Source organism: Sus scrofa, chromosome 6, assembly GCF_000003025.6.
Source record: "Sus scrofa isolate TJ Tabasco breed Duroc chromosome 6, Sscrofa11.1, whole genome shotgun sequence".
Classification (NCBI taxonomy): domain Eukaryota; kingdom Metazoa; phylum Chordata; class Mammalia; order Artiodactyla; family Suidae; genus Sus; species Sus scrofa.
Genome location: NC_010448.4, coordinates 57,793,234 through 57,817,183, shown reverse-complemented (window position 1 = coordinate 57,817,183; position 23,950 = coordinate 57,793,234). Strand labels below are relative to the sequence as shown.

The following is a 23,950-nucleotide window of genomic DNA, read 5'->3' as shown; positions in this document are numbered from 1 at the left end:
TTTGCTGGCACGTTAACAGGTTTCAAAGGTAGATAAGGGTATCTCAAAAGAATAATGATTTAGCATTTCCTTAACACACTATTTTATCATGCATTAGTGTTTTATGTCCCAGACTTTATGGCATAACACACACACACTCAATTCCTGTGATAGGTGCCATTATACCTGCTTTTCTGACATAAAAGCAAATGAATCTGCTGATTCCATCCTGACATTGAGCCATTCTCCTCTTCATTACCTGAACTTGTCATGGTGCAGGTTCCTGAAGTATTTGACTGTCAGCAGGGCGTGTACATGCATTAAGATATCTAAACTTAATTCCTAGTTGATAGCACTCTGTAGAATAAAGCTTTACAAATACATGGAATCGTGTTATAATGACAATATAAAATACCACCAGTCTAAAACTATATGTCACATTGTGAAATCAAGACTAGCTATAGATCTGGATCATAATTTGAGTACAACTAACTAGCTTTGGGACAGAGCCTGGTGGTTCAGTGCCCTGTGTTTAACAGACCACACTCTTGCACAGAGTTTGAAGTCCTCACTCTGCCCTACACAGCACATGTCGACAGATACCTAACCTCTCTGTGCTACCCTTCCCTCTAGATTAAAGTTACAGGTGTCCCTGGCTCATGGATTTGTGAAGAATGAAGTGTACAAGTTTAATATCTTCAACTAGTGATTTTACGTATAAGTCCCCTTAATGTCATACATTCCATAGTTTTAAGGCTGCTACGACTGAAAAACATGACGAAAAATTTCTAAATGGGAATTCAGGGTCAGTGGACACCACAGGATTCAGCTGACAGGACACATGCAGCACTTGCTTCATATCCCCACCCAGGACCTTCTAAGTCACAAGACAAACATTAGAGACTGAGCTGGGAGGATGGCCAGCAGGGATGTGACCACAGATGTGATCATCCTGACACAGACCGTGGTTGGAATCCTGGGGAATTTCTCCCTTTTTTGCCATTATATCATCCTTTACTTCACTGGGTGCAGGTCACGGTCCACAGACGTGATTCTTCAGCACCTGATTGTGGCCAACTTCTTGACCCTTCTCTCTAAAGGAGTCCCCCAGACCATGGCACCCTTTGGGTGGGAATATTCCCCCAGTGATTTTGGATGCAAACTTATTTTCTTTCTTCACCGAGTGGGGAGGGGAGTGTCCATGGGGAGCATCTGCCTCTTGTGTGTCTTTCAGGTGATCATGATCAGCCCCCAGAATTCCAGGTGGGCAGTGCTTCAAGCAAAAGCTCCCCAATACATTCTTCCCTCGATGTGCCTGTGCTGGACGCTCCAAATGCTGGTAAATACCAAGTATCCTCTCTATGTAAATGGCAAATTGAGTGACAAAAACAAAACAAAGAAAAAAGATTTGGGATACTGTTCTGCTGTTCGTCATGACAAAGCTAGAGAGGCATTTATGCATTGCTGCTGTTACTCCTGATGTTTCATGTTTGGGGCTCATGCTCTGGGCCACTGGCTCCATGGTTTTCCTCCTGTACAGACACAAGAAGCAGTCCAACACATTCGTAGGAACAATGCCTCCCCTAGATCCTTGCCTGAGTCCAGAGCTACCGGAACCATCCTTCTCCTGGTGAGCAGCTTTGTCTATTTTTACACTCTTTCCTCCATCTTTCAAGTTATTTTGACTCTTTTTGATAATCCCAGCTGGTTCCTTGTAAACATTTCTGCAATTATGGCTGCGTGGTTCCCAACGGTGAGCCCCTTTCTGCTCATGAGCCGTGACTCCACTCTATACAGCCTCTACTTTGCCTGGATAAGGAATGCAAAATCACCTGCTATTATAAGAACTGTGTACATTGTATATCTTTCCACAGTGCACAATTTCCAGTTGTTCTTTCCTAAGTCCCCCCAAAAAATTGAATTTTGAAAGATAGGGAATAGGTCATAGTACCCGTCTTTTTCGAAATGAAGACATGTAACCATATCGTCATGAAATACAGGTATCTTGTAAAGAACTGTTCAATTAAAGTGTTTCTGGTACTTTCAGAAAAGGAGTTCAGAACTTAGAGTATAATAATAGAGATGATCTTCATATTCTGGAGTGTTCAAGTGGGTAGCCTTCAGTCTAAAACATCTTTTCCCAGGAATGAAATAGTCGTGGACTTGTAGATAAAGGTATACATGAACATGGGTCCGTGTGTGCAGGGGTCATTGATGAAAGCGAAGAAATCAATGTCCTTTCAGTGTAGACAATAGCCTGGTGTGGAGGTTCACTCTCAGCCAGTAGAACCTTTGGGAAACAGCTATGAATTTTATAGATAGCATCCTCAATAGATGGCAAGGGTTTACTGGAAACAGGTGGTTTTGAATTGAGAATAGCATGTTTAAATATTTTCATGTAGAGACAGCAAGGTTGAAGGGAAGTGCTGCAAAAGGAGAAAAAAATTTCATTATGGCTGATTTTATAAATTTATATTTGACATAAAATATTTGTAAATTGAGTGCGTACCAGTTACAGTTCCATTCACATATTGTAATGTATTGCTATGGTTCCATAATTAGCACCTCTGTCATGTTATATGATTATATTTTTATTTTTTATTATTCTTAATTTTTTATAGTTTTGTATTTTTACTTGCTTTATTGTGATGCAAGAATATTCTTTTTTTAGCATTTATTTATATATGTATTTTTCTACTGTACAGCATGGTGACCCAGTTACACATACACGTATACTTCCTTTTTTCTCACATTAAGTGTTCCATCATAAGTGACTAGACAGAGTTCCCAGTGCTACACAGCAGGATCCTGTTGCTATTCCATCCCGAAGGCAACAGTCTGCGTCTATTTACCCCAAACTCCAAGTCCCTCCTACTCCCTCCCCTGCCCCCTTGGCAACCACAAGTCATTCTCCAAGTCCATGATTTTCTTTTCTTTGGAGAGGTTCTTTGGGCCATATGTTAGATTCCAGATATAAGTGATATCATATGGGATTTGTCTCTTTCTGACTTACTTCACTCAGGATGATAGTCTCTAGTTCCATCCGTGTTGCTGCAAATGGCATTATTTTTTTTAATGGCCAAGTAGTATTCCATTGTGTATATGTACCATATTGTCCTAATCCAATCATCTGTCAATGGACATTTGGGTTGATTCCATGTCTTGGCTATTGTGAATAGTGCTGCAATGAACATGTGGGTGCATGTGTCTTTTTTAAGTAGAGTTTTGTCCGGATATATGCCCAAGAGTGGGATTGATGGATCATGTGGTAGTTCTATGTACAGTTTTCTTTTTTTTTTTTTTTTTTGTCTTTTGTCTTTTGATGTTGTTGTTGTTGCTATTTCTTGGGCCGCTCCCGCGGCATATGGAAGTTCCCAGGCTAGGGGTCGAATCGGAGCTGTAGCCACCGGCCTACGCCAGAGCCACAGCAATGCGGGATCCGAGCCGCATCTGCAACCTACACCATAGCTCACGGCAACGCCGGATCGTTAACCCACTGAGCAAGGGCAGGGACCGAACCCGCAACCTCATGATTCCTAGTCGGATTCGTTAACCACTGCGCCACGACGGGAACTCCCTATGTACAGTTTTCTAAGGCACCTCTGTACTGTTCTCCATAGTGGTTGTACCAGATTACATTCCCACCAACAGTGCAAGAGGGTTCCCTTTTCTACACACCCCTCCAGTGTTTGTTATTTGTGGACTTTTTTTTTTTTTTTTTTTGGCCTTTTCTAGAGCCACTCCTGTGGCATGTGGAGGTTCCCAGGCTAGGGGTCTAATCGGAGCTGTAGCTGCCGGCCTATACCACAGCCATAGCAGCTTGGGATCCAAGCCATGTCTGTAACCTACACCACAGCTCACGGCAATGCCAGATCCTTAACCCACTGAGCAAGGCTGGGGACCAAACCCGCAACCTCATGGTTCCTAGTTGGATTCGTTACCACTGTGCTATGATGGGAACTCCTATTTGTGGACTTCTTAATGAAGGCCATTCTGACTGGTGTGAGGTGGTATCTCATGGTAGTTTTGATGTGCATTTCTCTAATCAGTGATATTGAGCGTTGTTTCAAGTGCTTGTTGGCCATCTGTATATCTTTCTTGGAGAAATGTCTATTCAGGTCCTTTGCCCATTTTTCCATTGGGTTGTTGGCTTTTTTGCTGTTGAGTTGTATAAGATGCTTGTATGTTTTAGAGACTAAGCCCTTGTCAGTTGCATCGTTTGAAACTAGTTTCTCCCATTCTGTAAGTTGTGTTTTTGTTTTTTTTTTTTTTTTTTTTTTTTTCCCACTGTACAGCAAGGGGGTCAGGTTATCCTTACATGTATACATTACAATTACATTTTTTTCCCCCACCCTTTCTTCTGTTGCAACATGAGTATCTAGACATAGTTCACAATGCTATTCAGCTTTTCTTTTTGGTTTCCTTTGCTGTGCAAAAGCATGTCCATTTGATTAGGTCCCATTGGTTTATTTCTGCTTTATGTCTGTCGCTTTGGGAGACGGACCTGAGAAAACATTTGTAAGGTTGATGTCAGAGAATGTTTTGCCTGTGTTCTCTTCTAGGAGTTTGATGGTGTCTTGTCTTATATATAAAGTCTTTCAACCATTTTGAGTTTATTTTCATGCATGGTGTGAGGGTGTGTTCTAGTTACATTGATTTGCATGCAGCCGTCCAGGTTTCCCAGCAATATTGCTGAAAAGACTCTTTTTTTTCCCCATTTTATATTCTTGCCTCCCTTGTCAAAGATGAATTGACCAAAGGTGTCTGGGTTTCTTTCTGGGTTCTCTATTCTGTTCCATTGGTCTATATGTCTGTTTTGGAACCAGTACCACCCTGTCTTGATGACTGTGGCTTTGTAATGTTGCATAAAGTCTGGAAGAGAGTTGCCTCCTGCTTGGTTTTTGTTCCTCAGAATTGCTTTGGCAATTCTGGGTCTTCTGTGGTTCCATATAAAATTTTGGATTGTTTGTTCTAGTTCTGTGAAAAACGTCATGGGTGATTTTCTAGGGATTGCATTGAAATTAGATTGCCTTGGGTAGTATGGCCATTTTTACAATATTAATTTTTCCAACCCAGGAGCATGGAATATATTTCCATTTCTTTACATCTTCTTTAATTTCCTTGATTAAAGTTTTATTGTTCTTGACATATTAGGTCTTTACCTCCTCGGTCAGGTGTATTCCCAGGTATTTGATTTTTTGGGGTGTAATTTAAAAAGGTATTTCTGTATTCCTTTTCTAATATTTCATTGTTAGTATACAGAAATGTGACTGGTTTCTGAATGTTAATCTTATATCCTACTACTTTGTTGAATTTGTCAATCAGTTCAAGTAGTTTGGGGATTGAATCCTTAGGGTTTTCTATATATAGTATCATGTCATCCACATACAGTGACAGATTTACCTCTTCTCTTCCTATTTGGATGCCTTTTATTTCTTTCATTTGTCTGATTGCTGTGGCTAGGACTTCTAATACTATGTTGAATAGCAGCGGTGAGAGTGGGCATCCTTGTCTTGTTCCAGGTTTTAGTGGGAAGGCTTTCAGCTATTCTCCATTGAGTATTATAGTTGCTATGGGTTTGTCATAAATGGCTTTGATTATGTTAAGGTATGTTCCCTCTATACTCACTTTGGTAAGAGTTTTTAACATGAATGGTTGTTGAATGTTGTTAAATGCTTTTTCTGCCTCTATTGAGATGATCATATGGTTTTTGACTTTTCTTTTGTTAATGTGGTATATGACGTTGATTGTCTTTTTAAATTTAAATTTTTTTCTCTTGCACTTTGTTGATTTACAATATAATATTAATTTTAGTTGTAAAATATAGTGATTCAGTATTTGTAAAGATTATACTCCATTTATTTTTTATTTTTTCCAGTTTTTTCTTTTTTATTTATTTTTTTCCCCAATAGTGAGATTATACTCCACTTAAAGTTACTATAAACTTTTTGCTCTATTCCTTGTGCTGTAAAATCTGTTCTAGTAGTTAATTTATTTTATGCATAATAGTTTCAAGTTCTCATTTCTCACTATCTCACACCTACTCCCTTTTCTCTCACCAGTAGTAACCATTAGTTTCTCCTCCATATCTGTGGGTCTGTTTCTGTTAGTTTTATTGATCCATTTGTTTTATTCTATAGATTATGTATATAAGTGATAAACAATATATGTCTTTCTCTTTCCAACCTATTTCACTAAGCATAATGTCTTCAGAATCTATCCAGGTTGTTACACATGGTAAAATTTCATTCTTTTGTAACTGATTAGTACTCCATTGTGTGTGTGTGTGTGTTTTTTTTGTGTGTGTACCACATCTTTATCCATTTATTTGTTGATAGACACATAGGTTTCTTCCATATCCTGGCTATCGTATTTTGTTGTTTTGTTTTGGAGTTTTTTGGTATTTTCTTAGGGCTGCAATTGTGGCATATGGAAATTCCCAGGCCAGGTGTCAAATGGGAGCTGCAGCTGCTGACCTACACCACAGCCACTGCAATGTTACATCCTAGCAGTGTCTGCAACCTAACCAGAGTTCACGGCAATGCCAGATTGAGCAAGCCCACAGATTGAACCTGGATCCTCATGGATACTAGTCAGGCTCATTTCCGCTGAACCACAGTGAGAACTCCATGGCTATTGTAAATAATGATTTATCTATAGTTTTCTTTCTTTATAGTATCTTTTCCTGCTTATGTTATCTGTGTAAACATAGCCTCAGAGAATGGATTTGGGAGTGTTCCCTTCTCTTCAGTTTTTTGGGAATACTTTGAGAGGTATAAGTATTACCTCTTCTTTATGTTTGGTAGAATCCTCTGTGAAAACATTCTGTCCTGGACTTTGCTGAGCATTTTTTTTTTTAGGCCACATGCATGGAAAATGCAATTCCCAGGCTAAGGTCGAATTGGAGTTGCAGCTGCTGGCCTGTGCTACAGCCACAGCAATGCCAGATCTGAGCTATATCTGCAACCTAGGGCAGCTCAGGATAACGTTGGATCCTTAACTGACTCAGCCAGGCCAGAGGTCAAACCCAAGTCTTCGTGGATACTGGTTGCGTTTGTTACCACTTAGCCACAATGGGCACTTCTGCTGAGCATTTTTTGATTACTAATTTGATTTCACCACTAGTGATGAGTCTGTTCCAATTGCCTACTTCTTCTGGAGACAGTCCTAGATACTTCTACATTTCTAGAAATTTATCTGTTTGCTGTAAGTTTTAAACTCTTGGCATATAACTGTTTATAGCATTGTTTTATGATTTTATGTATCCCTATAATATCAGTCATGATTTCTCCTCTTTTATTTCTCTTGTTGTTTATTTGTGACTTCTTTCTTTTTGTACTAACAAGCTGGCTAAAGCCTTATGGATTTTGTTGATCTTTAAAAAAAAAAAAAAAACTCTTGGTTTCATTGATGTTTTCTATTATTTTTTGGTCTCTGTTTTATTTCTTTCCTCTCTGATCTTTTATATTTCCTTCCATTTGCTGTTGTGGGGCTTTGTTTTCCTTTTTCTAATTCCTTTAGGTAGTAATTGAGGTGTTCTTTGTGATATTTTTCTTATATTTTGAGACAGGCATGTACTGTTATAAACTTTCCTCTTAGAATTTCTTTTGCTGTGTCCTGCTGATTTGGAAAGTTGTGTTTGTATTTTGATTTGAATCAAGATATGTTCTGATTTACTCTTTGATTACTTTATTGACCCTATGGTATTAGTAATACATTGTTTAGTCTCTACATGATTTTTATTTTCCCATTTTTTTCTGTAATTTATTCATAGTTTCATACCATTATAGTTGTAAAAATGCTTTGTATAATTTCAATCATCTTATTTTGCTGAGATTTCTCTTGTGGCCTAGCATGTAATCTACCTTAGAGAATGTTCCATGTGCACTTGAAGAGTGTGTATTCTGCTATTTGGGGCTGGAATATTTTATAGGTATCTATTAGTTCCAACTGGACTACTCTGTCACTTATGATCACGGTTGCCTTATTGATTTCCTATTTGGATTATCTGCCTATTGATATAACTGAAGTATAGAAGTCCCATATTATTATCGTACTGTTGTCAATTTCTCCCTTTATATCTGTTTGTATTTTCTTTCTTTATTTAGGTGCTCCTATTTTTGGTGCATGTTAATGAGCATAATGTCCTTCTCAGAAGGATTCCACATAACTATGTTGAAATTTTGTCCTGAATGACGTAGAACATAACATCCTCCTCTTAAATGTGGGCTGCTCATAGTGACTTCTTTCTATAGAGTATACCATGAAAAGTGACAAAATTAATTTTCAATGAGCAAACCAGAGGCACACTACCTCATCCAGGAGACATAGGTTACTGTCAGCAGTGAGGAGTCATGTTGGTTGTATGTACCCTTGATATGATGAAATGAAAATGGCATGTATACCTCTGCAAATCTCCTTCAAAAACACAGATCTACAGTATAATTATGAGAAAATTCTGACGTTAAGGGTGTTTCTACGAAATACCATACTAGGGCTCTTCAAATCTGTCATAATCATTACATATCTCACATACTGTCACAGTAAAGAGAAGACTCAGTAGAAGTGACTACAACATATGACTTGTTATCTGGATGGGTCTTGGAAAGGAAAAAAGGATATGAAGGAAAAACTAAGAAACCCTGAATAAAATATTAACTTTAGCTGATATGAATTAATCAATTTTAGTTCCTGAATCAGAACAACTTTACACATTAACGTAAGATATTAATAAAAGTCAGTGAAATTGAGTGTGGGGTCTAAGGGAAATATGTGGAAACTGACATTTTTGTAACTCTAAGACTGTTCTAAAATAATACTCCTTCAAACAACATGTCCAGATTTAAATTTCTTAGTGCATAACTTGCATTTGGTTCTGAGATGTCCCTCATAGGGACATATCACCAGGGTGCGATTCTGTGCTTGATTCAGAGATCCCACTATAGTGTAGTGGGTTAAGAATCCAACTGTATTAGCTGGGGTCATTGCAGAGGCTCAGGTTCTATTCACAGCACAGTGCAGTGGGTTAAATTATCTGGCATTGCTGCAGCTGCAGCTTGGCATCCATCCTAGAACTTGGCCCAGGAACTTCTGTATGAGCTGGTGTGGCCATTTAAAAAACAAAAAGCAGTCTCCATCCGTCAGGGAGATGAGTCTCCTTCAGGGCAAACAGAGAAAACTTCAGGTCATTTATAGGATGTTTGAACTGGGAATTTGAAGCTTGAGCTCAGCTTTGCATTCACATCTTTGTCCAATAACATGAGAAGCAAGCAGCCCATGATATTACATTCATTAATTTCCTTTGAATATTCATAAGGGTCTTTAGATACTTACTGCTGATAAAAGGTAGATGAGGATTATTCAGTTCAACTACATTGCACATCTATACTTCTGGATCAGAATGTGTATGATCAGTAGTTTCCACCCACTGAAAATGAGCTCATTAGTGCTTTTAAAACTAATCAAATTAGAAAGCTATTTCCAGAAACCCAGGAACCAATTATAATATGAAGCCAAGGAATGATATACAACTTTATGCAACCTAAATTAACAAACAACATAAGGAGTGAAAAATATCTCCTATAAAAAGTAATACAGTATCATTATCTTTGTATAAATTACAAAAGTGGCGAAAATAATCTATGCTATTAAATGTCACATCAGTGGTCATGTATTGACATACCCACCAGCATGTCTGTGCATTCTGACAGTATCTGCTTATTGACCCAAGTGGTGCATACAGCAATGTGTTCAGTTGGAACAGTTTCATTGATCTGTGCATTTAGGACCTATGCATGTATTTAAAATTTTTTAAATGCATGTCTCCAAAATATGGCACTTGAAAGTAGATTTGTGTATAATGTCCTTCCATTGTCAAGACAGAATGAAAGATTTTAAATAGAATGACTCTGAGTAGTTTTTGAAATTACACTTTCTGCCAGTACCATGCTGTTTTGATGAATGTTGCTTTGTAGCATAGCCTGAAGACGGGGACATGATTCCTCTAGTTCTATTTTTCTTTTTAGAGATGGTTTTGGCTATTCAGGATCTTTTCTGTTTCCATACAAATTTTAAGAAATGATCTTATGGTGTGAAAAAATGACATTGGTAATTTGATAGGCAACCTACAGATTCAATACAATCCCTTACATATGTGCAGAGTTAAAGTAAAACCTCCCAAGTACATTGTTTCTCTATTTCCCTGTGTTGGATGCTGCACATTGTGGTAAATGTCACTTCTCCTATGGATATAACTGGCAAATGGAATGATGAAAACAGCACAAACAAGGGATTTTGGGTACTGTTCTGCTCTTTCTCATGACAAAACCAGAGAAGCACTATCATAGTATTACTCTCATTCCCTGATATTTCATGTCTGGGGCCTGTGCTCTGGGCCAGCATCTCCATGGTTTTCATCCTGTACAGACACATGCAGCAGGTCCAACACTTGCATAGGACAAATGCCTCCCCTAGATCCTCCCATGAGTCCAGAGCTGCCAAAACCATCCTTCTCTGGGTGAGCACCTTTGTTTACTTTTATATCCTTTCCTCTATCTTTCAACTGATTTTGACTCTTCTTTGTAATCCCTGCTGATTCCTTGTGAACATCACTATAGTCATGGCTGTGTGGTTCCCAACTGTCCGCCATTTCTTCTCCTGAGCTGTGACTCCACAGAACACAGGCCCCACTTTGCCTGGAAAAGGAATGCGCCATCTCTTACTGTTTTGAGAAATCTGTAAATCAGATGCCTTTCCACAGTGCATCGTTGCCACTTCATTCATTTGTTTACCCTCTGAGTCCTAACGTAATGTTTGAACTGGCACCTGAGGAATCATTTCTTCCAGGCTTGTTCATGTTGTTGGCAGGTATGATTTCCCCTAATTACTCCCACGTGACTCACTCCATCGAGGAAGCCAGTTTAGTGAGTTGAATCCCCCTCCAGTTTTCAATCTCTTACATCTCTGTTGTATTTATTTGACACCTGTTCTTTAAAGCCCAGGGGGTTATGTTCCACCCACCGCCCCCTTCACTAAGCAGGAACATCCATTGCAGTCAGTTGGGGCTGCTGTAACAAGCAGACCACGGGACTCTGCTCCAAGTTGGAGTAGGAAGATCCTGAGCCTCCTTCTCGCATGGAGACACGGAAATTACAGCTATATGGAGAGCAAATACTGATGAGGAAGACCAGGAGCTTCCAGAAAAGACCTTCTACTACTAAAGAAATGCAGAATTATCCACAGCAAGACAGTTAGGAAGAGTGGAGCTGTGGTTTAGACAGGAACCATCACCCTTGTGAGTGACCCCCACACAGGAGAAGAATAAATGGCCAGGTTTCTCCCTGAGGAGTGAGGGGTCTCAGCCCTGCACTGGGGTCTCACAGCATGGAGATAAGACCCCAGACCACTGAGCTTTGAAAGCCAGTGGGGCTTTTTTTTCAGCAGAGCCAGAGGGCTGTGGGGACTAGAGACTCCACTCTTAAAAATTATTACGAAGTATGTTTGGTTTATAATATTCTGTTGTTTGGAATTGTACATCAAAGTGGTTCAATTGTTCTTTTCAGATTGTATTTCATTATGGTTTATTGCATGCTATTGAATGTAATTCTTTGTGTTATATAGTAAATCCTAGTTGCTTATTTACTTTGAGACGAGTGGCTTCTGTTAATCCCACAATCCTAATTTGTCCCTCCCTCTCTCCCCCTACCCTTTGGTAACTATAGGTTTGTTTTCTATGTCTGTGGGTCTGTTTTTGCTTTGTATATAGATTCTTTTGTGTTACTTTGGGATTCCACGTGTAATAGCATACAGTATTTGTCTTTCTCTGTTTGACTTTCCTGCATGTATAATATTCTCTAGGTCCATAGATGTAGCTATAAATGGCAATATTTGACTTTGTAATGGCTGAGTAATACTCCAATGCATGCATGTGTGTGTGCATGTGTGTGTGTGTATTAATATACATAGGGGTGGGCATTTGGGTGGATTCTCTGTCTTGGCTATTACAAATACTGTTGTCACATTGGGGTGCAGGTATCTTTTTCAATTAGAGATTTTATATTTTATGGATATATTCTCAGGAGGAGGATTCTATTTTTAGTTTTTAAAGGAACATTCGTATTGTCTTCCAGGGTGTCTGCACCAGTTTACACTCCCACCAACAATGTATAGGGTTCACTTTCCCACAACCTGCTCAGCAATTATTGTTTGTGGACTACTTAATAATTATGATTCTGACCACTCTGAGGTGATAGCTCATTGTGGTTTAAATTTGCATTTATCTAATAATTAGTGAAGTTGAGCATTGTTTCAGGTGCCTGTTGGTCACCTATATGTCTTTTTGGAGAAATGTCTATTTAGATCTTTAGCTATTTTTTGATTGGGGTATTTTATTGATATTGATATATATATGAACTGTTTGTGTGATCTGGATATTAAGCTATTTGTTGGTCACATCATTTTCAACTATTTTCTCCCTTTTCCTAGGTTGTCCTTCATGTGTGGGGGTGATTTCCTTTTCTGTGCAAAAGCTTTGAAGTTTGATTAGGTCCAAAGTGTTTATTTTTTTTCCTTTCTTTCTTTTGCCAAGTGGGACTGATCTAAAAAAATATTGCTTCAATTTATGTCAGAGAATTTTGCCCTTGTTATGTTTTAGGAGTAGTAATATGTCATGTCTTATGTTTAGGTCTTTAAACCAATTTTTTTCCTTTTTTAATTAATTTTTTATTTTTATCTTTTTATGGCCACACCCGAGGCATATAGAGTTTCCCAAGCTAGGGGTCAAATTGGAGCTGTAGCTGCCAGCCTACACTACACCTTATGGCAAGGATGGATCCTTAACCCATTGAGCGAGGTTGGGGATTGAACCTGTGTCCTCATGGATACTAGTCAGGTTCATTAACTGCTGAGCCATGACAGGAATGTCTGCCTTTTTTTTTTTAAATGGCTGCACCTCTGGGACATGGAAGTTCCCAGGCTAGGGGTCAAATTGGAGCCTCAGCTGTCAACCTATGGCACAGTCACGGCAATGCCAGTTGCAAGCCACGTCTATGACCTACACCACAGCTTGTGGCAATGGCTAGATCCTTTAACCCATTGAGCAAGGCCAAGGATCACCCATATCCACATGGATATGAGTCAGGTTCTTAACCCATTGAGTCACAATGGGAACTCCCTAGGACTTTAAGCCATTTTGAGTTTGTTTTTTGTTTGTTTGTTTTTGTCTTTTTAGGGCTGCACCCATGACATATGGATGTTCCCAGCCTAGGGGTCAAATCGGACCTGTAGCCACTGGCCTATGTCACAGCCAGAGCAATGCCAGCTCCAAGCCACAGCTGGGACCTACACCACAGCTCACAGCAATGCCAGATCCTTAATCCAGTGAGCAAGGCCAGGGATCAAACATGCATCCTCTTGGACTAGTCAGATTTATTTCTGCTGAGCCGCTTATGGGAACTCCCTTGAGTTTATTTTTGTATGTGATGCAGGAAGTGTTCTAATTTTATTGGTTTACATGTGGCAGTCCAGCTTTCCCAGGAGTGTTTGCTGAAGTGATTGTCATTTCTCTTTTGTATGTTCTTGCCTTTTTGGCAATGATTCATCGACTAGATGTGCAGGTTTTTTCCTGGGCTCTGTTTCATTGACCTATATGTGTATTTTTGTGCCAATACCACACTGTTTTGAGTACTCAGCTTTGTAGTATAGTCTGAAATCTGCCCGTTTTATGGCTCCTACTTTGTTGTTTTTCCTCAGAATTGGTTTGGAAATTCAGGGTCTTAGGTAGTTCCATATGAATTGTCGAATTATTTGTTGTAGTTCTGTGAAAAAATGACATAGTTTTTTTGTTTTGTTTTTAAAAATTATTCATTTTGTATTTTTCTATTTGTGTCACATCCTCTGTGGCATGTCTTTAATCCACCTGGCTGGACTGGGATCCAACCAGGGCCTCTGCAGCAAGCTGCGCTATGGGATTCTTAACCTACTGTGACACAGCAAGGATGCCCTGCCATAGGTCTTTTGATACCTATTGCATTAAATCTGTAGGTATTTTGGGGGGGGTACTATGGCCATTTTCACAACAGTAATTCTTTCAGTCTAAGACCACGGGATATCTTTCCATTTGTTAGAATCATCTTCACTTTCCTTTATCAGTGTTTTCAACATTTGTTTTTTTCACCTCCTCAGTTAAGTTTATTTCTAGGTACTCTTTGATGCAATTTTCACTATTAGTGCAATGGAAATTTTTACTTTCTCTTTCTGATATTTCACTATTAGTGCAAAAAATGTTAACCAATTTTCCTAGCCTGATCTTTTATCTTGCTACATTGCTGAATTCATTTATTGGTTCTTATAGGGTTTGTGTATTGTCTTTAGTTTCTGTACATAGATTATTCGATTACCTTCAAATAATGACAAATTTACCTCTTCCTTTCCTATCTCAAAACATTTAAATTTATTTTTCTTGTCTGATTGCCACGGATAGGACTTCCAAAAATACATTGAATACAAGTGATGAGAGTGGGCATTCTTGTCCTCTGCCTAAATTTAGTGGGAAGACTTTCAGCTTTTCACCGTTGAGTCTTCTTTGGGTGGTGTGTTTGTCATAAATATCTCTTATTATGTTGAGATATGTTCCCCCATACATAATTTGGCAAGAGTTTTTATCATAAATGGATGTTAAATTTTCTCATATGCTTTTTCTGCATCTGTTGAGATGATATGTGTTTCTTGTCCTTTCTTAATGAATTGAATCCTTTTATTTTGATCATTGTTAGAACATCACCTCACACAGTGTAGAAAAATAAACTCAGAAGAGATTAAAGACCTGAATGTAAGACCTGAAACCATATAACTAGAAGAAAATGTAGATGGAACCCTCTGACATAAACCCTGGCAATATTTGGGGGGGGGGATATATCTCCTAAGGCAAAGGAAGCAAAAGCAAAGGTAAAGGAATGGGATTGCTTTGAACTTCAAGGCCTTTGCACAGCAAAGGGCACCCCTGAAAAAACAAAAGGACAGTCCAATAAATGGGGGAAATATTTCCAAATATTATGGCCACAAGGGAGAAAATCAAAAACACTTGAGCATCACATATAACTCACTATTAAAAACACAAATGGCCCAATTATAAAATGGATCAAAACCTGAATAGAGATTTTTCCAAAGACGACCTATATATGTCCAACAGAAATATGAAAATATTCTTTATATTGCTAACCATCCGAGAAATGTACATCAAAACCAAGATGGGGAGTTCCCGTTGTGGCGCAGTGGTTAACGAATCCAACTAGGAACCATGAGGTTGAAGGTTCGGTCCCTGGCCTTGCTCAGTGGCTTAAGGATCTGGCGTTGCCGTGAGCTGTGGTGTAGGTTGCAGACGCGGCTTGGTTCCTGTGTTGCTGTGGCTCTGGCATAGGCTGGCAGCTACAGCTCCACTTAGACCCCTAGCCTGGGAAACTCCACATGCTGGGGGAGCACCCCAAGAAATGGCAAAAAGACAAAAAAAAAAAAAAAACCAAGATGGAACCATCGCCTCACACCAGTCAGAATGGCTATCTCAAAAGGCCACCAATAAGAGATGTTGGAGAGGATCTGGAGAAAGGGGACCCCTGTACACTGTTGATGGGAATGTAAATGGGAACAGCCACCATGGAGAACAGTATAGAGCTTCTTCAAGAAAAGGAAAGTAGAACTATGGTATGATGTACCAATTCTAGTCTTGAGTATATACATGGAGAAATTAAAGCACCAAGATGAAATGAGAAATGCACCCCAAATGTTCATTAGTAGGTTTATTTACAATAGTCAAGATATGAAAGCAGCCGAGGTGTCCATCAACAGATCAATGAGTAAAGATGTCTCTCTGTTTCTCCCTCTCCTGCCTTCTCTTTATCCATCTGTGTATATAACTCTTGACATGGATGGACCTGGAGGGTATTATGCTTAGTGAAATATGTCAGAGAGGAGATCTCATGGTGGTGTAGCAGTCACGAACCCAACAAGTATCCATGAGGATGCATGTTTGATCCTTGGCCTCGCTCAGTGGGTTAAGGATCCAGTATTGTCATGAGGTGTGGTATAGGTCACAGGCGTGACTTGGATCTGGCATTGCTGTGGCTGTGGTATAGATCGGCAGCTGCAGCTCCGATTTGACCCCTAGCCTGGGAACATCTGCACACCACAGGTTGTGGCCTTAAAAGACAGGAAAAAAAAAAAGAAATACATCAGAGAAAAACAAATACTGTGTTTGTTATTTACATGGGAAATCAAGAAAGAAAGTGCATAAATGAATGTAACAAAACAGAAACACACACATGAATATCACGGTCTGTATATGACAAAAGGTATTTCTCATTGTTGCAGAGGTTGGGAAGTCCGTGATCAGGGTGCTAACAGATTTGGTGTCTGATGAGATAGCTCTGCTTGTTTTGCTGATGGCCCTCTTGGTTGAATCCTCACATGTCGGCAAGAGAGAAGAAGCAAGCTTACTCTTTTATCTCAGTATAAAAGCCTTAAGCCCATACATGAGAGCTTCAACACATGACAATTATGTCCAAATACCACTTAAGAATTTTATAATATGAATTTTAGGGGACACAACATTAAGTCCACAACATAGTTCTATGGTTAGTCACCTTCATTGTATCTTCCGAGTCTCTGTTGCCATCGTACAGGATATTACCAAGGTAGTAACACCAAAGGATACAGATCTATTTTATGATGACTCCAGTAGATCTTTTGCTAGGAAAAAATATTTTTAATTGTTACCATATTGATATGGCTATGAACAGTGGTTACCTCTTAGGGTGGTCTCATAGGAGTGAAAACATTACTGGAAATATTTGTTCCATTTTATTATGTTTTATTTCTTATGTAAAGCATATATGCTCTTTTAAAAATTACATGGTTAGGATGTTTAGAAATGTTTAGAAAGGTACTTTCATCAATGGGCCCTTTTATCATAAATATTTTCCAGACATAAATATTTACGTTAATGCTAGTTCCCATTGTCTTATTTAGAATAAAGAGCATGCAAAAAAAGACATAGGTATTTGGAAGGAGTCATGTCTTTTGCTGAGAGTGAATGACCAGGACCAGTAAATAGGCTGTCCTGTCAGATGGTATGCTCTCTAATGACCTCTGGGTCCCCAAGAGTTAGAGTATGATGTACTGGGTATAGATTCTGGATGCATATACACAATGGAATATTACTCAGCCATTAAAAGGAATGAAATACCAGAATTTTTAGCAACATAGATGGACCTAGAAATTATCATGCTAAGTGAGGTCAGTCAGACAATGAGACACCACATCGAATGCTTTCACTGACATGTGGAATCTGAAAAAAGGACAGAATGAACTTCTTTGCAGAACAGATACTGACTCACAGACTTTGAAAAACTTATGGTTTCCAAAGGAGACAGGTTGGGGGGTGGGGGGATGCACTAGGGGTTATGGGATGGAAATCCTATAAAATTGGATTGTGATGATCATTGTACAACAATAAATGTAATAAATTCATTGAGTAATTAAAAAAAAAGATTATGGGTGCAGATGAAATCTGTGCTACCATTTAACTTGCACAACATGGAACAAATGCCTGAAGAGTCTGCTGGAGTCTGTGCTGGAGTAAGCTCTGCTAAGGATATTCTCTTAATACTTTATATTCTGAGCTCAGTCCCAGGATGCTGGTGCTGCCTTAAGGACATCTAGGCTTAAGGATGTTCTAAGATTGTGTCACCAGGAGACACCAGGCCTGCTGGGTGTGTGCTCATACAGAAGAGAGCGGCTGGATGTGACAGGAAAATACAAGGTGATCTCCATGCTGGCCTATAGCTGTGTTTTAGAAGAGGTCAAGTTTGTGCTATGTTTTCTGGTTCCACAGGCAGCTGAAATTGTCCTCGGGGAGCAACAGTGTTCTGGGTGGGCAGTTCAAGGACACATGTGAGAGGAGGAATTATTTTGCAGGTGCAGATGGTGGGCTGAGCGGAGTAAGGATTTTGCAGGAAAAGTCTGGACACTGGAATAGAAAAGCCTTTAGTGGGAGATACTTTGCCTTGTAGAGGTTGGTGATCCAGGAGCATAGCTGGGCAGGGGCCTGAGCACAGGCTCCATTGTTGTCTGGGAGGGGGTAGGTGCCCGGAGTAAACCTTTCAGGTACATCCTCATAGCCAACTGGAGGACTCAGAGCCATTAATAGAGGAAACCAGCCCAAGAACATGAACAAATAGTAGAACGTGCCATCCCTGCTCCACAAGGCCTGCTGCTTTTCTCAGCCTCTACCAGAAATAGAAAATGCTCATAATCTTTCTCTCCGAGACTATGCACTAAGAAGTTATCACCATCATCCATGCATAGAATTTTGCCTCGGAAGTTCCCATCGTGGCTTGGTGGTTAATGAACCCAACAAGGAATCATGAGGTTACAGGTTCGATTCCTTGCCTCGCTCAGTAGGTTAAGGATCCAGTATTGCTGTGGTGTAGTTCACAGATGCAGCTCAGATCCCACGTTGCTGTGGCTCTGGCATAGGCTGGTGGCTACAGCTCCCATTGGACCCCTAGCCTGAGAACCTCCATATGCCACGAGTGTGGCCCTAGAAAAGACAAAAAAATAAAGAAAGAAAGAATTTTGCCTCAAAAGTCCTTCTGAGGACTGTCCTATCAGGGTTAGAGTCTCAACCTATCCATTTGGGGGGACGCAATTCTTCAGTCCAGCACAATAATTTTTCACCAACAGTGAGAGCGGAGTCATGATGTTGCACCAGTCCCCTGTGTCAGAGCTATACATGTGATCTGCGTGTGTAGTGACCAGTATGATCCCTGATCCATATTCCACGTTGTCTGTAGTAGAAGGCATTCAGATTTTCATGTGTATAAATTTTAAGTGATCAGTCAAGTTGGTTTGTTAACAACATCCGTGGAATGACTTGTGATATTTAAGTGAATGGGAAAGATCTATATCTTGAAGGGGAAAATACACCTTTCAAAGATGGCAATTAAGGAAACAAATTTTTAAAAATTATTGTAGTTGAGTTGCAATGTTCTGTCAATTTCTGCTGTACAGCAGTGTGACCAGTTTTTTATATATATGTCGAAGTTCTTTTTCTCATATTATTGTCCATTGTTCCAAGACAATTGATTTAACATGGTTTCTGGTGCTATACAGTACTACCTCATTGCTTGTCCATTCCAATTGTGATAGTTTCTGTTTACTAACCCCAAACACCCCGTCTGTCCCACACCCTCCCCCTCCCCCTTGGCAACTTTAACTCTGTTCTGTATGTCCATGACTTTGTTTCTATTTTGTAGACAGGTTCATTTATGCCATATTTTAGATTCCACATACAGGTGATATCATAGTTATTTTTCTCTTTATGATTTATTTCATTAGTATGAGGATCTCTAGTTTCATCCATGTTGCTGCAAATGACATTATTTTGTTCTTTTTTAGGGCTGAGTAGTTTTCCATTGGGTATATGTATCACATCTTCGTAATCCATTGATTAACAGATGGACATTTAGGGTGTTTCCATGTCTTGGATATTGTGAATAGTGCTGCAGTGAACATGGTGGTGCATGTATCTTTTTAAATGAAAAGTTTGTCCAGATGTATGCCCAGGAGTGGAATTGCTAGATCATATGGTAGTTCTATATTTAGTTTTCTGAGGTGCCTCCATACCATTTTCCATTGTGGTTTTACCAACTTTCATTCCCACCAACAGTGCAGGAGAGTTCCTTTTTCTCCATAACTTCTCTAGCATTTGTTATTTGTAGACTTATTAATGATAACCATTCTGACTCGTGTGAGGTGATATCTCATTGTAGTCTTGGTTTGCATTTTTCTAATAGTGATGTTGAGCTGTTGGCCATCTGGATGTCTTTGTTGGAGAAATTTCCATTTAGGTCTTCTGCCCACTTTTCAGTTGGGTTGTTTGTTTCATGGCTGTTGTGTTGTATAAGTTGTTTGTATATTTTGGAGGTTAAGCCCTTGGCTGCTTCTTCATTTGCAACTATTTTCTCCCATTCCATAGGTTGTCTCTTTTTTTTAAGGTTTCCTATGCTGTGCAAAACTTGTAAGTATGATGAGGTATCATTGGTTTATTTTTGTTTTTATTTCTATTGCCTTGGGAGAATGACCTAAGAAAACATTGTACGGCTGATGTAAGATAATGTTTTGCCTAAAATCTCTTCTAAGAATTTAAGGTATCTTGTCTATGTTTATGTCTTTAAGCCATTTTGAGTTTATTTTTTGTGCATGGTGGGAGGATGTGATTTAGTTACATTGATTTACATGCAGCTGTCCAGTTTTCCCAACATCACTTGCTGAAGACACTGTCTTTTCCCCATTTTATATTCTTGCCTCCTTTGCTGAAGATTAATTGACCAGAGGTTTCTGAGTTTATTTCTGGGATATTGTTCCATTGGTCTGTATGTCTGCTTTGGTAGCAGTACCACACTGTCTTGATTACTGTAGCTTTATGATATTGTCTGAAACCTAGGAGAGTTATACCTCTTGCTTGTTTTGTTTTTGTTTTTTCCCCTCAGTATTGCTTTGGCAATTCTGGGTCTTTTATGGATCCATATAAATTTTTGGATTGTTTGTTCTAGTTCTGTGAAAAATACCATGGGTAACTTGATAGGGATTGCATTAGGTCTGTAGATTGTTTTGAGTAGTATGGCCATTTTAACTATATTAATTCTTCCTATCCAGGAACATCTTTGCATTTCTTTGAATCCTCTTTAATTTCCTTGATTAATGTTTTGTAGTTCTCAACATATAAGTCTTTTACCTCTTTGGTCAGGTTTATTCTTAAGTATTTAATTCTTCTGGGTGCGATTTTAAAGTGTATTATATTTTTGTATTCCTTTTCTAATATGTCATTGTTAGTATACAAAAATGCGACTGATTTCTGAATGTTAACCTTATATCCTGCTATTTTGCTGAATTCATTGATCAATTTGGGTAATTTTTATGTGGATGTCTTTAGGATTTTCTGTATATAGTACCATGTCATCTGCATACAGTCACAGTTTTACCTCTTCTTTTCCTATTTGGATACCTTTTCTTTCTTTTGTTTGTCTGATTGCTGCAGCTAGGATTTCCAATACTATGTTGAATAAAATTGGGGGGAGTGGGCAACATCGTCTTGTTCCAGATTTTAGTGGAAAGGCTTTCAGCTATTCTCCATTGAGTACTATATTGGCTGTGATTTTGTCATAAATGGCTTTTATTATATTGAGGTATGTTACTATGTTGAGGTATATTACTTCTATACCCTCTTGGGTAAGAGTTTTTATTATGAATGGATATTGGATTTTGTAAAATACTTTTTCTGCATCTATTGAGATGATCATATGATTTTTTCCTTATTTTTCGTTAAAGTGTTGTAAGACATTGATTAATTTGCATATGTGGAACCAGCCTCTGAACTTGGGATGAATCCCACTGGGTCGTGGTATATGATCTTTTTTATACATCATTGGATCCAGTTGGCTAAAATTTTGTGGAGATTTTTTGTATCTATATTCATCAAAGTTATTGGCCTATAATTTTCTTTTTGGTAGTATCTTTTTCTGGTTTTGGTATTAAGGTGATGGTGGCTTCATAGAATTTTTTGAAGGTGTTCAGCTTCTTCAGCCTTTTGGAAAAGTTTAAGAAGGATGGATATAAATTCTTCTCTATATGTTTGGTAGAATACCTGAGAAGCCATGTGGTCCTAGGTTTTGTTTGAAGGGAGTGTTTGTTTTGCTATGCTTTGCTTTTTAGGGCCATGCTCTGGCATATGGAGGTTCCCAGGCTAGGAGTCAAAGTGGAGCTGTAACTGCTGGCCCAAGCCACAGCCACATCAGATCTGAGCTGTATCTGCACCCTACACCACAGCTAATAGCACTGCCATATATTTAACTCACTGAGTGAGGCCAGGGATCAAACCTGTGTCCTCGTGGATGCTGGTCAGATTCGTTTTCACTGAGCCATGACAGGAACTCTGGGAGTGTTTTTAGTACATACTCAGTGTCATTTCTAGTGATTGTTCTATTCAATTGATCTCTATCTTCTGATTCATTTTTGGTAGTCTGTATGTCTCTTGAAAGTTGTCCATTTCTTCTATCTTGTCAATTTTGTTGGTCTATGTAGTATTCTCTTATGTTTTTTGCATTTTTGCAGTATCCATTAAGATTTCTCCTTTTCATTTTTTATTGTTCATTTTGGTTCTTTCTCTCTTCTCTTTGGCGAGTCTGGCCAGAAGTTTGTCAATTTTGTTTACCCTTTCAAAGAACCAGCTCTTGGTTTTATTCTTTTTTCTATTGTTTTTTGAATCTCTATTTTATTGATAGCCTCTCTGATCTTATGATTTCCTCCTTCTGTTGCCCTTTGGTTTTCTCAGTTCTTCTAATTCTTTTAGGTGGTATGTTAAATTGTTAATTTGGGATTTTTCTTCATTTTTAAGGAAGGTCTGTATCGCTATGAATTTCTCTCTAAGAACTACCTTTGTGGGATCACATAGATTTTGAATTGTTGTTTTCATTGTCATTTGTCTCAAGGTATTTTCCAATTTCCCTTTTGATTTCCTTGTTGACCGATTGGTTTTTCTGTAGAATCTTGTTTAGTCTCCATGAAGTCAGTTTTGTCTCTTTTCCTGTGGTTCATTTCTACTTTCATGCCATTGTGGTCAGAGAAGATGCTTGAAATAATTTCTGTACTCTTAAATTTGTTGAGGTTAATTTTATGCCCCAGTATATGATCAGTCCTTGAGAATGTTCCATGTGCGCTTGAAAAGAGTGTATATTATGGGTTTTGTGTGTGTGTGTGTGTGTGTGTGTGTGTAATGTCCTGAAAGTGTCAATTAAGTCTAAATGTTCTATTGTATCTCTCAGGGTCTCTGTTATCTTATTGTTTTTCTGTCTATAGGATCTGTCCATTGATATGAGGCAGTGTTAAAATTCTCCACTATTATTGTTTTCCCATCAATTTCTCCTTTTATGTCTGTTAGTATTTGTTGTATGTATTTGGTTGCTCCTATATTAGGGGCATATACAGGGACAAGTGTAATATCCTCTTCTTGAATATATCCTTTTATCATTAAATAGTGTCCTTCTTTGTCTTTCTTCACAGCCTTTGCTTTAAAGTCTATTTCGTCTGATCTGAGTATTGCAACTCCAACTTTCCTGTCTTTTCCACTGGCATGAAGTATCTTTTTCCATCCCCTTATTTTCAATTTATATGTGTGCTTGCCCTAAGGTGAGTCTCTTCTAGGCAGCATATTATAGGCTCTTGTTTTGTAATCCAGGCTGCCACTCTGTGTCTTTTGAATAGCGCATTCGGTCCATTGACATTTAAGGCAATTTTTTTTTCTTTTTTTGCTTTTTAGGGTTGTACCTGTGGCATATGGAGGTTCCCAGGCTAGGGGTCTAATCAGAGCTACAGTTGTGGCCTATGCCACAGCCACAGCAACACAGGATCCAAGCCACATCTGCAACCTACACCACAGCTCACAGCAATGCCGGATCCTTGACTCACTGAACGAGGCCAGGGATTGAACCCACACCCTCATGGTTCCTAGTTGGTTCGTTTCCGCTGTGCCATGACAGGAACTCCAAAGGTAATTATTGATAAATATGTATTTATTGCCATTTTAAACCCTGTTTTCCAGTTGATTATATGTTTCTCCTTTGTTCCTTTCTTCATTTAGTTGGATGATTTCCTTTTATTTTATGTTTTTTTCCTCTCCTTTTTAGTTTTTGTGAATGTATTTTTTGGTTTTGGTTTGTGGTTGCCCTGTTTTGCAAGTATGTTAACCTCTTCCTATCTGGATCTGCTTTAGCCTGATAGTCAGATAGGTTCAAACATATTTTTCAAAATCAGTTTAGATTTTCTTAATTTCCTTCCTAACATCTTATGATTTTGATGTCCTTTTTTTTTTTTTAACATCATCATGTTTGTCCTTTTGCTGTTCCTTATGTTTATCATCAAT

The 23,950-nt window shown here is 38.7% G+C and overlaps 2 pseudogenes; both read left to right on the top strand.

Moving 5' to 3' along the window:
• LOC110261372 lies at positions 896 to 1,906 on the top strand (annotated as a pseudogene).
• LOC110261371 lies at positions 10,131 to 10,719 on the top strand (annotated as a pseudogene).